The 12765-nt window shown below is 42.2% G+C and overlaps 1 non-coding gene across 1 annotated transcript; it reads left to right on the forward strand.

The window, feature by feature from the left end:
- Positions 1-9680: 9680 nt before the first annotated feature.
- Positions 9681-9842, forward strand: LOC139367264 (U1 spliceosomal RNA). Its single transcript, XR_011626859.1, has one exon. It is a non-coding gene; the product is annotated as a U1 spliceosomal RNA (small nuclear RNA).
- The last annotated feature ends 2923 nt before the right edge of the window (positions 9843-12765 follow it).

Consider the following 12765-nt stretch of genomic DNA (forward strand, 5'->3'; position numbering starts at 1 on the left):
TCCATCCAATAGCTTTACGTTCCCAGGTTTGTGTTGTCATCACACAGGTCAGGTTAGTCCATAAAAAGGTGACAAACATACAACTTTAAAGACACAGACATCACATTTGAGTATGTCTTCATTTTTATTATGAGAAGGACAATCACAACATTACACAAAATGGCAAATCATATTTTTCTCATCACTTTGACAAAACATTTTTTACAAAATAAAGATGGATCAAATGTGTTGGATATAATTTGAGATAAATGTTTCTATGTTTCCATATTCTTCCTCATACTACTCCCAGCCTACGACTGGTTCAACTCGTTCAATCATCACAATATATAACCGCCATTGGACTATTCCTCCATTTGGACTGTTGGGGGATACTTGATTAAGACAATAGATATACTGTGGATATATTTTTTTAAATATAAAAAAAAACATGTTGTACATACTTACAGAGAGCTTCTATGACTTACCCAAATAACATACAGCCAGCAAAACGTAATACTAAACAGGCTTGCTTTATACTGTTTAGATTTTTTCCCCCGTAAACGATACATGGCAGTTGTATGTTTCCATATCTACCAAACTATGTAGAATGTTTATCTGAAGGATTACATTCGGGCATATAATCAGCAAACTGTGATAGGTCATTGTTAACGACATCTTAAATTCAAAGAAACAATAATATGTTATTTACATTGAGGGCTCTCATAATCTGCGTGTGTAGATAGATACCTTCGCTCTACAGATCCGTCAACAACTGAAAATGTTGGCAAAACTTTCAAAACAAAATGCACCAGGCAGTGGTACAAGTGGTGGACAGTGACCATTTCCAGGCATTTAAACATTTTTTCCCCTCTTTCATTTGTTACAATGATTTATCTGCATGTCCATACTTGTGGCACTAGTTTTTGAACAAAACGCCTAGAGCAGTCAGTGACTGGCATGATGGAAGAAAGGACAGTGTCTCGCTTGCAGACTGGTCAGTCCTCACTGCTTCTGAAAGGAGTCTGTGGTTCTGTGGCCAGGTGGGAAAGGAAAGGAGAATGAAGAAGAGAGTGAGACAGAAAGAGGAAGGAGAAGGAAAGAGAGACCAATGAAGGTCAAATCCTCTGTCATGGCTGCAGGTGGCTCATTCCCACCCCACAGTAACCCATTCTCAATAGGCAGTACTTTCTCACCCACAAACTCAAACTCACTCCCCCATTTCTTTCTCCCTCTCTCTGTTCTTCCCCTCCCTCCCTCTCTCCCTACATTCTTCCCTCCCTCCCTCCCTCCCTCCCTCCCTCCCTCCCTCCGTTATTTCCCTCCCTCCCTCTCGTCCACACACACCCACACACTTCTGCAGCTTTTCGATGGGAACCTCTGTCAATTTCCAAAGTTTCAAACCCAACATCAAAACCCCATCACACTTCAAAAAACAAAATATCTGCTAAGCCCCAAAACCATTGCTTGTCGTGTGAAGGTTAAATGTAAGCATATAAAATGTTTTAGAAACCATAACTTTACTGTGTTTGAGAGCTACCTATCCAAATAAAACATTGGTTCCCATTGAGATGAATGGTTAGCTAACTGGGGGAGCACATTACCTTAAGAAACAACTGTATAAACATGCATTAAAATGCGTACTTCAAAAACAACCATTTTAAAGGAGAGTAAAAGTTCTCCACCAACAGGTAGTTAGGTGGCAGAGAGAGAGAGGCCAAGAAAGAGGAAGCGGGAGATAACAGAAAATAACAGAAAAGTATTACTGTCCCTTGCCTACCTAGGATCCCATCCTGCTATGCCCTCACCCTCCCCTACTGTGTCATTTTACCATAGTTTCTAAATGCTTCCTATAGCTCGAGTGGAATCTGCTTCGAGGTGCCCAGGCTTTGTAGCGGAAACATAATTAAAGTGGTGAAAGATGTAAAAGGTGGAGAATGGGGATGACATCGGGCCAATTTCACACTTGGCACTCGAATGGCCAGGCCCAAGCCAGGACCCTTGCCATGCAACACAGATCAAAGCCCAGTGTCACTGCACCACCGCAAAAAAAAGAAAGGCAAAAGGGCACCTAACTATGCTAATCCCCAGGACAAATATATTTTAATCTGGTTAGAATACAAGTTAATGCCAGAGCTCAGTGACTGGACATTGTGGAGAGAACCCGAGTGGACAGATGCCCCTTGTACCTTTCCAAATGAGGTACTTTTGTCTGGCACTGCTTGACCATAGTCAGGTCCAACTTTCCTTGGGTAACCACCTCAATGCATTATCAAGCTACACATACACACACACACACACACTGCACAGAGCTGAGGACCGTTTACAAACAGCAACTCCAGCAGTTGTGTCATTGACCCTGTCTGAATCCCCAACAGGGCGCACCTAACATGCAAAGGAAATTAGTATTTTGTGGTCCAGTTTGTCCCCTTTCACATTGAGCCCTTCTCTCTCAATAGCACCTTGGTAACCCTTGATCTCTTATGTATGGGACTCAGGGCACTGGGGCCTGTAGAAGTTGACTGGGCAGACAATGAGAAGCGGACGCCTTCTAAGAAGTCGCACAGAAGGCAACTCTCATTTCACACACTGTGTTTGAGTGACCCCTTGGCAAAAGAGACACGGGATTGTTTTCATCGGAATGCTAGAAGTTTTTAGGGAACTTTCCATTTGGCTGTTTTTCTCATGTAGGATATCGAATTACCCTTCCTGGTGTAGGCCACCCTACCCATTCTCTCACTTAGGAAGCATTTTCATCCCAAAAGTTTTTTTTTAAATAAAAAAAAGAGAAGAAAGATATCCCATGGAATTTAAGAATCTAGAAACTTGTTAAAACCACTTCCTGGACTAAACTAACCAATGAAATAAGGTTGCTTATTGATTGACTGATGCATACCAGACAGAATTAATTTCAATTGCTGAACGATTCGATTCACTTGCAAAAGTAAAAACATACTACGATATTGTTGAGGGACTGGCAGTAGGGCTCGTCAATAAAGCATTCGCTCCAATTCCCCACAATTCTTAAATTTTCATGCCCAAACAACTTTTTCCTCCAATGCTGAAAGTACATTCTGAGTCCACATTTGACATAACCCAGATAAAATATTTCTGTTCAATGTTTATAAATGCTGCAGTGAAATACAATAGCAGTGTAGGTGGTTTTTTATTCATTTCATGCCATGGTTTCTGGTTCCTATTCACATTTCACTTACAGATTATGAAAGGAGGAGTATGGACAGACGAGTATGAAAGGATGTTCATTGCACTGTATGATTTTTCATTACACCTCAGTCAGTTCTACACCTAGTCTATAATTTGGAGTTGACCAATAAACTTTTTTTTAGCACAGACTCTTGACACCCCGCGTGTCATGGGTTTCGTTTGGACAGGCAGTCCAATTCAGAGCTTTTATTTTTTACTAATTGGTCTTTTGACAAATAAGATCAGCTCTGAAAAAGATCTGATGTGATTGGCCAAAAGACCAAATAGTGGGGAAAAAGATCAGAATTGGGCTGCCTGTGTAAACGCAGCCATGATGTAGTTTTCATCACAGAAGCAATCTGAGACCCCCTGATGAACTAAATGCTGAACTCGGCAATCCTAGAACAGTGGTTCCCAAACTTTGTTGCTGTGATTTTTAGACATTCAATCTTTTTTAAGACCCAACAAACAACGTTCCCGAGTAGAAATTGTCCACAGTATGCGGTTGGGTTTGACCCACCATTTTGGGAGCACTGACAAACATGCCGCAGATCATGAACATAGGAAATGGAGTCAGCACATAATTTGTTCCATTCTGAACTGTCATGATCAATCTTTCATGGTGCCAAACCGTGGGATACACATCGAGAGAAGGTAGGTTTCTCATAGTCGATATTTCGTACCATATTCAAATCCTTAATTTTAACACCGAACATTGTAATTTTTCTTCTTTATTTATATCCCCAAAACAGATGTATTCTATTTTGCGTCCCTCAGTGTGTGCGATGTTTGGTGTGGAGTTCTTTTTAAATGGCACTTTAAACGTGTACATGATACTGCAACAAAACAATAAAGTCAGTAATTATAAGTAAGTAGATCTCCGATATAGAATTGTGATGAGGCATACATCTGGGGAAGGGTATACAACAACTTCTAGAGTGTTGAAAGTTTCCAAGAGCACAGTCGCCTCTGTCATTGGGAAATGGAAAAAAAATATTGAACTACCCAGACTCTGCCTAGAGCTGTCCGTCCGACTAAATTGAGGAAGTAGGACCTTGGTCAGAGAGGTGACCAAGAACCCAATGAAATCTCTGACAGAACTACAGAGTTCCTTGGCTGAGATGGGGGAACCTGCCAGAAGGACAACAATCTCTACAATACTTCACCAATCTGGGTTTTATGGGAGAGTGGCCAGACGGAAGCCACTCCTGAGAAAAAGGCACATGACAGCACGCCTGGAGTTTGCAAAAAGGCACGTGAGACTCTGAATGCATAAGGCAAAAATATTTTGTGTTCTCATGAGACAAAAATTTATGCAAAGCACTATGTCTGGAGAAAAACAAAAACACAGCTCATCACCCATCTAACACCATCCCTACCTTGAAGCATGGTGGTGGCAGCATCATGCTATTGGGATGCTTTTCAGTGGCAGGGAGTGGGAGACTGGTAACGATAGAGGGCACAATGAATGGAGCCAAATACAGGCAAATCCTTGATGAAACCTGCTTCAAAGTGCAAACGACCTTAGATCAGGACAATGACCCCAAGCATACAGCCAAAGCAATGTTGGAATGGCTTCGGAACAAGAATGTGAAAGTCCTTGAGTGGCCCAGTCAAAGCTTAGACTTGAATCTCATTGAAATTCTGTGGAAAGGCTTGAAGATTGCTGTTCACCGCCGCTCCCCATCTAACTTAACAGAGCTTGAGAAAATCTGCATGGAAGAATGGGAGAAAATCCCCAAACCCAGTTGTGCATACCCAAGACGACACAAAGCTGTAATCGCTGCCAAAGGTCCTTCTACAAAGTATTGACTCAGAGAAATTAGCTATTTCTGTATTTCAATGTCAATAAATTTGCAAACAATTGGCATTATGGGGGTATTGTGTGCAGATGGGTGAGAATGTTTTATTTATTGAAGCCATTTTGAATTTCTGAAGGCTCTGTATGTGTCTGTGTTGCTGCGAGAAACAAAGGTAGCCAGACAGGCAGGGCCAAGGGCACATCCTACTCACCTCAGGCCCCCTATGCTGTGTGGGGACCAGGCTGTCACTCACTCTCTATGGTTACGCTTCATGGCCAACAGAGACACAGTGAGAGAGCCACCGCTATAGTACATCACACCAACAACATCAGTGCAGAAACCCATCCTCAGCATGACATCTTCTTCGTGGTGCAGAGCACAGCCATCCTCCTCACACGCTGTGAGGGGGAAAAAAACAAAGAAACAAATACATTGTGTACCAATTGTGAACCAATGAGAATGTCATATTTACCAGGGGTGCCTAAAAATAGAACTTTGATTTATATGATCCAACCTAATTTTAACACTATTGCATGATCCAACTTATTTTTTCCTGTCTATTGCGTGTAGGTAGATTGGATGGCAATGCGCTGTATACTCCATCACACAATTCATTTCCCAGGCAAAATTCAGGTTCGTCAATATATTGTAAAGAACAATCCCGGAATTAGGCTACATCTAAAGTTGCTGGTGCACATGAGCAACAAAATAACATACATGTAATGCGTATAGTGACTTAGAAGCAAACAGATAAGAGTATCGCAAATGGGGTTTGTTATCGTATTCCGTAAAACAGTCATTAGGCATCAATGGGGTATAATCATCACAATGAACCGAAGGTCAAATATATTAACCCATTTGAAGGTTTACCATGTTTCAGACCACTCAATGCCCTCCCTACACCACAAAAACCCATTCTACTTCTGAGATACAGCACCATTCTGGAATTCAAATGACACAGTGTTCTACTGTGACGCGAAGGATCATCGGAGACATGATACCGCAGAAAAATGGTGCGGGCCGTGTTATGTAAGCGGAAAAAGATATGATCATATAACCAAATCTCTGTTTGCACACATCGATTTGGTAGATAAATCATCAGGAAGACATTTCAATGCTAAACAGAGGAGCTGTTGAAATTGTGCATAAAACCTCCTCGCCTCCATCTCTAGTGCTGATAACAAAAACATATCCAATGGAAGAAGATAAGCCTCACCGCATGATGTACCGGTTACTGTATCCCAGTGAGCAAAACGTCTAAAAAGACATCCTTTTAACTACACAACTGGTTAAAAAGACGTCATTTTGGCTGTAAAATGGGTTAAAAAGACGTCATTTCAACCAGTGTCGTCACAGGGATGACTATCCCGAGTTGCTTCCTAGACAAACGCAAAAAACAGCCGCCTTAAAAGTCATTTTTCACAAATAACACTTCTCGCTAATCCAGATCAATGTACTTCTGTGCGGTCTGCCACACATTACCATGGCGAGGCGACATCAATTCTATCATTGAGCCTCTGAACGGCCTGCACTGTCAACCATTTCTTCTGGTTACAGTCATTGAGAAAATGGTGGCGGGCTAGGCTACCCATCATCTGTATCAGTAGTATCTTCTACCTGTGCTGTCCTATGCAAACAATTAATTCCCTAAGCACTCACTCACACAATAACTCTCGCCTTCGTACACTACTGTGCTTTAACACAGTTTAAAAGCACCTTAAGACGTATAGTGCGCCCCTAAGCTCGGGTATGGTGAACGGGAAGGGTTATGGTTCAGTGGAGTGTGCCACAGCAGCCACATAGCAGTGGTGGGCGCATCACTCTCTAGTTTCGCTCACTCCATTTTACTGCTAGTCCTGAGTGGCAGGCGAGAGGGCGGGGTGGCAATGGCGGCCATGATGGAAGAATCACTACACCCACCGTTCCACAGGAACAACCACTGCTTCCTGCAGCTGGCTGTATTGCCGGTGAATAGGCGCCAGTCATCACAGACTATGAGAAAATAGTGGTACTACGTCGTAATAACGCTGCATGAGTGGGTTCTCCTTAAAAGATGTGCATTGTAAATATGCATGTGTTGCAGAAGATTTTACTTGACACAAGGCGCAGCAAAAGTCAGCAAACTACGTAGACACGTTTTGTGACCATCTATTAACAGTGACATTATATATTAAATCGAGAAACCATAGTGTAATAACTGAATTATTTGACAATATTTGATCAATTCTGTTCTCATATAGACAAGTGGGTGGCTAAGCTGAGTCAAAACTGGCAACAGACCAAATGGATATCTCATGAAATGATACAGCAATTCGTGTCCCTCAACACAAAAACAGTAGTACTGTTTTTTAGTCAACTTGTAAGAAATCAATGCAATGCCTTTGAGTCTAATAAGATTTTTTTTTCTCTTCCAAAACATAAAAAAAAAACATTTACCTTCTTATTGCACTGTATTTGTACATAAAGTTAAGGGGGGGAAAAAATCACAAATTACTGAAATGTAATAATAGACTACAAATACGTTGGGTTACTTTACACATAACCAAAGTAATAAATGTATTTATATATACACACATACACATATATATATATATATATATATATATATATTAAAAAAAGATAACTTACACTTTTTGAAATTAGATGTCAGAGGAAGTCCAACTGTAAAATACTGAACATCCTGAAAAAAAGCTCCCATGTAGATCATCTGCATGTCTTGGTCCCCAAGTGAGCAGGTATAATCTGCTAACAAACCTATTAAATCTAAATGTTTGTTTGCTTCTCAGAACAGTTAGCTCCACATGTTCACGGAAAACTAAATAAATACAAATCAAATGAAACTTCAGAAAAACTTTTGCATTCATGCTAGTGATCCTTTCCAGAAGATTGTATATTATGTGGGTCACATCCACGCCCCCGCTCTTTTTCCCAACCCCTCAACCCCTCCAAATAAAAAACATCCTTTTGGATGACCAGAGTGACTCTTAACCAACTGCATTTAAGGTCAGAGTTCATCATTTCCCCTTGGCAACACCACAGCAACCTGCGACACTGTCTAGACAGGCCATGGTGGCCACCACCCCAGGCCAACCCCCCCTGGCTCTTTCCGGAAGGAGGTGTCAGCAGCAGCCAAGTACAGGGTAAAGAAGGCAGGTCGGATCGTCGCCCTCCTCCCTCCACTGATCAAAGCTGACGCTACTCCGTGCCAGGGCCCTGGTCAAAGGGGGCAGGGCCGGGAGATGAACTCTGTGTTTCTCTAATCTGGACGTGTCCAGACCAAATTGTCTCCTTTCACAGCCCAGAATGGACCCTTCCGGTGCTACTGATTACATTAGGGAGGAGAGGTTCTTTTCACAGGGGCCGTCTGCACAAAAGGGGAGCTTCTGTGCCCCTCCGCCATCTGGTCTCCAAAATAAAAGAAAGGGTCCCAGGAAGAGAATAAGCCCAGCGAGCCACGCCTCCCTTTAATTAAAAGGGATGCTATTTGAATAGATGGGATGGCTGGACAGATAAGCAAACATACAGTAAAGCCTCACACATTCAGCCCAGAGATTGGGACCCAATCTGCATTTGCAAATAAAGCCAGTGTGTACAGCTCTGTCAGATGGGCTCTAACCATTTTGGAGGATTTATGTAAATATGGATTTTTGCTGCAGAACAGCAGAAAACAACCAAAATCTAAATTCGGCTGTCGAGCACCACTCTCAAGCCATCTGTTAATAACCACACATTTGAATTCCTAATTAATCAAACATTTGAGAATGTCTTTGAATTGACAAATACATTGCTGTAGTGTAGAATGGAATGGGTAAATAATTTTGATGGCAAAATTATACCTGGTTGATCTGAAGGTGATAGATACCAAAGCTTGTCCTTTCTCAACAATGACAGGCCGATGTCTCTTCTTGGTCAATATTAGTGATTTGAATGGTGTCTCTCTGGACATGGTACAGTGTGAGAACAAGAGGATCCAACCAGCCAGCTGTCCTCAAAGAGAGGAGGCCCCTTAACACTTTATCCATTGTATCCCCATTGGAGGAATGGACGGCCATCTTCGAAAAGACACTGGACAGAAACTGGTCTCTATGTGTCGTTTCAGAAGCTGAAAATCCGTGCAGATTGCAATTATCTCCAGAGAACTCATCAAACGTTGTCTACGACTAGACATAAAACAAAATCAAGTCTTTGTGGAACATTTTAGAGGACATTGCAATTACATAACTCTCATTATCAGGCATCATAATAAGATTAGGAGAGACCAGGGTTGGAGGTCTCACGGGTTGGTTGACAATCTAAAATGGCACTGTGTAAGAACTCATCCACCTGGTCAATTCATGTCATTGAATTCATGTCATGACAAAACATAGAGGTGGGGGGAATGTATATTTTTCATTGGGTGAAAGTACAAAAAAAAAATGAATTATTGGTGTTTTCTTTGCAAATCTTATCCGTATCCATGAACAATGATGTTGTTGAAAGGAGAAAATGGAGAGCTATATATATTTCAAACCTATTTCGGAGTTCGGATCGTCACCCTCATTAAGATGCTAGTTACCATGTGGTAACTAGCATCTTAATGAGCACATGGAATGTAGGGTTGATTGTCACTATCAACATTGCCCCTGCCAGTACACAATACACTCCAAGCTCTTTTGCGCTTGTGCCATTTTATTTAGTATTCATTAGGATCTCCATTAAATACTTACTGTACCTGGCAGACACCTTGATCACGAATGAGGTTCACCTAGGGCGAGTCTCAGCCATTGTACTCCGGCCATGCTGACCCCTGCGAATTCCCCAAATGTGGGAATCTCAACAGTAATTTGTGGTAGTGGGGGACTGCGTCCACGTTCTCCCATGATTGTATTGCTAGGTATTACTTCAAGTATTTCTAGGTATTACTGCACTGTTGGAGCCAGAAACACAACCATTTCGCGGCACCTGCGTTAACATCTGAAAATGTGTGTCCTCGAACAATACACTTTGATTTGATTTGGATTTGAGCTGCTGCCAAGCTACTCTTCCATTTATGAACATTTGAACATCTTGGCCATGTTCTGTTATAATCTCCACCCGGCACAGCCAAAAGAGGACTGGCCACCCCACATAGCCTGGTTGTCTCCTGACCCCTCCTGTCTCAGCCTCCAGTATTTATGCTGCAGTAGGTTGTGTCGGGGGGCTAGGGTCAGTTTGTTATATCTGGAGTACTTCTCCTGTCCTATCCGGTGTCCTGTGTGAATTTAAGTATGCTCTCTCTAACTCTCTCTTTCTTTCTCTCTCTCGGAGGACCTGAGCCCTAGGACCATGCCTCAGGACTACCTGACATGATGACTCCTTGCTGTCCCCAGTCCACCTGGCCGTGCTGCTGCTCCAGTTTCAACTGTTCTGCCTGTGATTATTATTATTTGACCATGCTGGTCATTTATGGACATTTGAACATCTTGGCCATGTTCTGTTATAATCTCCACCTGGCACAGCCAGAAGAGGACTGGCCACCCCACATAGCCTGGTTCCTCTCTAGGTTTCTTCCTAGGTTTTGGCCTTTCTAGGGAGTTTTTCCTAGCCACCGTGCTTCTACACCTGCATTGCTTGCTGTTTGGGGTTTTAGGATGGGTTTCTGTACAGCACTTTGAGATATCAGCTGATGTACGAAGGGCTATATAAATAAATTTGATTTGATATGATTCCTAGGGGTCTAAACAGAAATAAAACAATTACATCACAACACAACAACAGCCTACATCATAAATAAAACAATTATACAATATATTATTACAAATTTACAATATAAAATATACACTATTACAATGTGTGTATGTAGAATGCGTGTGTTAGATTGTGTTTGCGTATATGTGTCTCTCTTCACAGTCCGCGTTGTGCCGTGAGGTGCTGTTTTATCCGTTTCTTTAATCTGATTTCACTGCTCGCTTGAGATATCTGATGTGGAAGAGAGTTCCATGTAGTCACGGCTCTATAGTACTGTGTGTTTCTTAGCCTCTGTTCTGGACCTGGGGTGCTGTGAAGAGACCCCTGGTGGCTTGTCTTCTGGGGTATGTATGGGTGTTTGAGCCGTATGTTAGCTGTTGGAACAGACAGATCGGTGCTTTCAACACATCAATACCTCTCACAAAGACAAGTAGTGGTGCAGTCAATCTCTCCTCTACTTTGAGCCAGGAGAGATTGAAATGCATGGTAATGATATCAGCCCTTCATGTACAGTTAAGAGCCAGCCGTGCTGGTCTCCTCTGGGCCAACTGTAATTGCCTATCGGTGTGTCCTTCTTAGTGGCACTTGACTATATAACTGGGTAGTAGTCCAGGTGGGATAAAACTGGGGCCTGTAGAACTTGTTTGGTTGATTGTAAGGTAAAAGAGATCCCTTTGTTGCCTTTCTCTCTCTCAAAAACATTTATTTTGTCACACACCGACAGCACACATGCACACAAAAAGTTACTCAAAATGTCAGATGTTATTCTAAAGACATAAAATGCTGCATTTTGTGAGGAATATCGTTCGATCAAAGAAAGTTGGCTATTTCTAAGACTTTGTTTGCTGTATCGCTTCACTTCCTGTTACAAAATAAATAAGCTACTCACAATCATAGCGACAACCAACTCCATACTGTGTGACAACCAACCCCACGATGGGGCAGGTGTGTGTTTGATGGCTTATAACTCCATGTTGGAATAAGATATGTGAATAAAATGGGGCCCCATTTCAACCCAAGACATTGGCCTTTCTCCTAATATTGAAAACGGTGATATACTGGTGCTGTCAAAAAAAGTACAGATTCGAGCAGAAAGTGTGACGACCAACCGTTCTCCCCTACACTCTGGATAAGAGCGTCTGCTAAATGACCAAAATGTAAATGTCATACCGTAGCAATATTCCGAAGATTTCTTTACATTGTTCAATAATATTCCTCCAGGCACCAGTGAAACATTCTTAAGGGTGAACATTTGCTGAACAATAAGACTTTGAATCCATGATCGTCAGTTCATCCTGGACTATAATCACTTTTAATGACTTGTTACTCCGCAAATGACACTTTAAGGATAAAGGGCATTGTGATATTGCTGTTGTGATTTCATCTTGATTGTGTGTGTGTGTGTGTGTGTGTGTGTGTGTGTGTGTGTGTGTGTGTGTGTGTCTCTGTCTGTCTGTCTGTCTGTCTGTCTGTCTGTCTGTCTGGGGGTTAAGGGTGAGGTCTACAGATGGATGTCTGAGACTGACTCAGTTCACTTCGACAGTTTTGGGATGACATGGGTGAGCGTGGCACGAAGAGGGTAGGTGTTTGCAGTCAAGTGGAGTATATGAGCACAGTCCCCGTTGTAATTAGCGTTTGTTCCATACGAGTCTTTTCCCGTGCAACAAATGACGTTATCGGGTCTTATGGTTCCCCATTACTTCTGGTAACAAACGAATTGAAAACAACTTCCAATCCTACAGAGACCAGCGAATGGCGTTCCAGGGAGGGACTCGAGTCACTGTATGAAATGAACAAGAACAGACACGACACCTGGCATTTCCCAGCCAAAGTGTGTCGTTGTACACTGCTGAGCACACTGCTGGAACAGCCTGCTTAATTGTGCTAGTTGAAGAGACGGGTGGAAATGGCAGTCTAACCTACTCCACTTTTGTTTACTCCAGCAACATTCAAAAAAAACCTGGGGCTTTATTGACGAAACGCTTCTGAAAACTGTTTTTCTTCTCGCTATGCACAATTCCTGCTAAAAGTAACCAATGAAAACAGAGACAAAAAGCCTGGTGCGATGCGAGCTGCC

Source organism: Oncorhynchus clarkii, chromosome 15 (assembly GCF_045791955.1).
Source record: "Oncorhynchus clarkii lewisi isolate Uvic-CL-2024 chromosome 15, UVic_Ocla_1.0, whole genome shotgun sequence".
Taxonomy (NCBI): Eukaryota; Metazoa; Chordata; class Actinopteri; order Salmoniformes; family Salmonidae; genus Oncorhynchus; species Oncorhynchus clarkii.